Source organism: Alnus glutinosa, chromosome 14 (assembly GCF_958979055.1).
Source record: "Alnus glutinosa chromosome 14, dhAlnGlut1.1, whole genome shotgun sequence".
Taxonomy (NCBI): domain Eukaryota; kingdom Viridiplantae; phylum Streptophyta; class Magnoliopsida; order Fagales; family Betulaceae; genus Alnus; species Alnus glutinosa.
Window position 1 is genome coordinate 25,301,961 of NC_084899.1, and position 3,919 is coordinate 25,305,879.

A 3,919-nucleotide genomic window follows, 5' to 3' on the forward strand; every position below is an offset into this window, starting at 1 on the left:
CTAAAAGTCTCATGAAATTCCACCCCTCCTTCTTGATCAAACCCCTTAGCAACAAGTCTGGCCTTGTACCTGTCTATGGTGCCATCAGCCTTTTGTTTCAGTTCAAAAACCCATTTATTCTGAATAACCTTCTTATGGACAAGCCTAGGACATAATGTCCAGGTATGATTAGACATTAAGGCATGGAATTCAGCTTTTATAGCATCAAGCCAACATGGGTTCTTCACAGCTTGGTGATAGGTTCTAGGTTCTGTAGGAAGAGTAATGGATGTGAGAGCCATGAGATGATATTTGGTGGAGGAGTATAGTTTGTAGTTAGGGAAGGGTTTGGAGTGAAGATAATTTGTTTAGGACCTAGTAACCATGCGAAGAGGGGGCTGAACAGTAGCTGGAGACATGTCAAGGGACTGTGCTAATGTGGGAGACATGTCAATTGAAGAAACCGGAGCCATGTTAAGTGCAGAAACTAGAGATATGTCAAGACCGGCAGGGGACACTAGGGTTACTGGTTCAAAAGCAAGAGAAGGTAAAGGGCTCAAAGGAGGATGTAAGGGAGTGTCTAAATGTGGAGTAGAAGTCTGTGGAGTGGTAGGCACGGAATCCAGAAGAATGGCAAAGGAAGGAGAGGGGGGCTGCAAGGTTGCAGGACTATCAGTAGAATTTGGTAGCATTCCAACCGACGATTAAAAATAAAAAATTTTGGTTTTGAAACTTTATCGGTTTTCACAATTACATGGATTTTTAATATTTGTAACCACTCGCAATAGTATGAGACTTTGTAGAATAGGACTAAGGAGGGTATCGGACCACAAGGATTGGTGGTTGTTTGGTTATGAAATATCTAAGACATTTATCCAATTTAATTGAAAAAGATATTTTGATTCAATTTTTATCACTAAATTAACATGAACTAAAAACAATTAAATATGGAGAGATTTAAGGAAATGAGAAGTATAGGGCATTGATTTCATTCAATCCTCATACGCATGACATATTATGTCTATCTCGGACTTCATTAACATGGATAATACGAGCGTGTAATGATTGTCAATCACACGATGACCTCGACATAAAACCACTTTAGTTAAAAGGTAATGATAATCCATCTAATTACACAATAGTGATCCAACTAACATCTATACATGAATGAATAATGCTCCCTAGTATGGACTATAAGACATTTAATAAGCATACATATCTATGGAAAAAGCATAAACCATTTTAGTTTCGCACATATTCTCCACATAAAATTACACTATAATTGAAAAAGTATCTAAAAGGCATTTTAAACTAAAAGGGTGTGGAGTAATACATGTTCCCTAGCATGATTCATCAAGTTCACATAAATTATGTCACAAGGCACCATTACATAACCATCATTCCCTTAATCTAGAAAAATGACATGTTGAGTTCAATCAAGAATCAAAGAATTCTCATAGACAAGAGATCCTTCTTTTTAAGATTGAGTTTGTTTTGAAGAACATTCACAAGAGTTTTGCAAACCTCTAGGCTATGTAATTATCACACATGTATAGAAATCCAAGAATAATACAATCAAGCCATGACACTTGAAAGGAATTTCATCAATACCCTATAACTAATTTAGCTACTCATGGAGATATGAGATTCTCTTATAGAAGAAGAAGAACTCATTTCTCTAAGATGATTTAGAAACTATAAATCAAACCAAAATATGTAGACAACTTGTTTTAATAAAAGAAACTAAACTAAAAACTAAAAATAATGAAGAACAAAAACTAAGGATAGGAAAACCTAAAATGTGACGACCCCCCCTTTTTTTTTTTTTTTTTTTTTAAAGAACATTCAAACGGATCTTTACAGTGGCACGACTATGTGTCGCTCAACCAACATAACATACACGTTCCATAAAATGTACATGATATTCAGAGTTACATCTAACACAGCGAAATATAATAATCAATGTGCAATGGAACACATATCATAAGCGAAAATACATCTAATACCTAACAAATACTTACAACAAACGTCATTTACAAGTCTCTCTATTTAGGGCTTATAAAGCATATTACACTAATTACATACTAAAATATAGGCTTAGCAGCACGTATGCCATGTAGGACACGAGCCATAAATAAAATACAAAAAATGCGGACTACCCATGAGTCTGTGACTTGTGACTGTTGCGATGTGCTCCAATCATAGCATCTCATACGCTAGATGGATGAGTAAATATCTATATCCGCAAAACCTAGAACCAAAGCATCAATGTCTGCACGGTTGCGGGGGTCGCCGCATTCGCACATGTGGAATTATGAGCCCACCATCTTAGTATAAATAAATACACTAAGACCTCAGAGGTATACTAGTCACTAAGTTTTCGCAAAGAACCAACTTTTCATTTTTTAGTAATGCGTACACTATAACAACCACCAATTTTATAAACTTTTGTTTGAAAACCTCCATAACTGATATAGCAAACACCGACTAATAGAAAATTTACAGCATACTACGCAGTTGAGCTTATACATAGAAGTTCCATTGTTGGAAACAACTACATACATCATCACCTACTATATTACTTTTGATTTAATAAGACTTAGAAAAACAATGGCATTTAAATCATGCAACCATCCAATAGAAATATACATAAGTTCTTTTCCACTGAGACTCTTATGCATACTAATACGTCTAGCATAAAACTACTATATATCGTAACGTGAAAACAATTCAATTATCATAAAACAAATGCTATGCATGCTTGTCGTTCGTCATCGTTTGTCAAGGGAATTGAACCCCGACCTTGTTCGTGTGCCAAGGGAATTTAACCCCAGTCTTGTTCGTTTCATGCTCAATGCTCATGCACAAATACTTTACATTTAAATTTATGAACATGACTTTAACACATGCTTTTTTCATAAAACATAAACAGCTCAATATTTCATTTTTTCAAACAATTTGCGTAACTTAAATTTCCAACCGCAGCAGGCTATAAAACACTTCAAATCATATCTCAAAACACCAAACATATTTCATACTCATATCTCAAATCATCTAAAATCACATAAATATTATTGTCATATTTCAACATAATTAAAACTACTCAAAACATCTAAAACATATAATTAACATATTGTCGATTCGATATGAAAAACACATTATTTGCATTTCTATAAAATACATAAAAAGTAACTTTTCTCAGTGAGTAGAATACTCACATTTGTTGCGCATATATTAAGCACTAGGTCTCCTAGACACCATCTTGCAATGTGTCACTGTGAAAATACACATTGCACATTATTTGACATTTCTAACATTAGACCGACATTTAGCTCTTAAATTGCTCAAGAGCTAACCCTTGGAAAACCCATAATATTTTAAATGTCTCAATTACACACCCATAAATCTAGACACTACCTAAACTCAATTAACACTAACCCAAAGTATTTACTTGGGGTTAGACATTAAAATCACCATCTAAAATAAGTACCTATAACATCAAATAATAATCCCAAATTATATTCACTAATCTATAAAATACATAAACCATATAAAAGCAATGGAACCCCAGACGGATCATTCGATGGCGTCCCTGATCAAAACAAAAGCCAAATTCAGCAGCCCCACGTCAAATAAAAACCTTATTTCACGAAACAATCGAAACCCAAGAACCAAATCCTCACATAATACAAGAAAATCAAACCACGCCCATTACACAAAATCAAGAACCCGTAAAACCAAAACGAACCTGGAGCAGAATCGAGCGCCTTGGAGTCCACCTTTCTCCCCCTTTCCTGTCAAACATCGTAGACCACAAAAACCACAAGTAGGTACCGTAGACCCATATATTGAAAAATTCTAGAGACCTAGGAAGTGGGTCTCTTGAGCACCAAAGATCAGACAGTGTCTGAGAGAGAGAGAAAGAGAGAGAGTGAGTGAT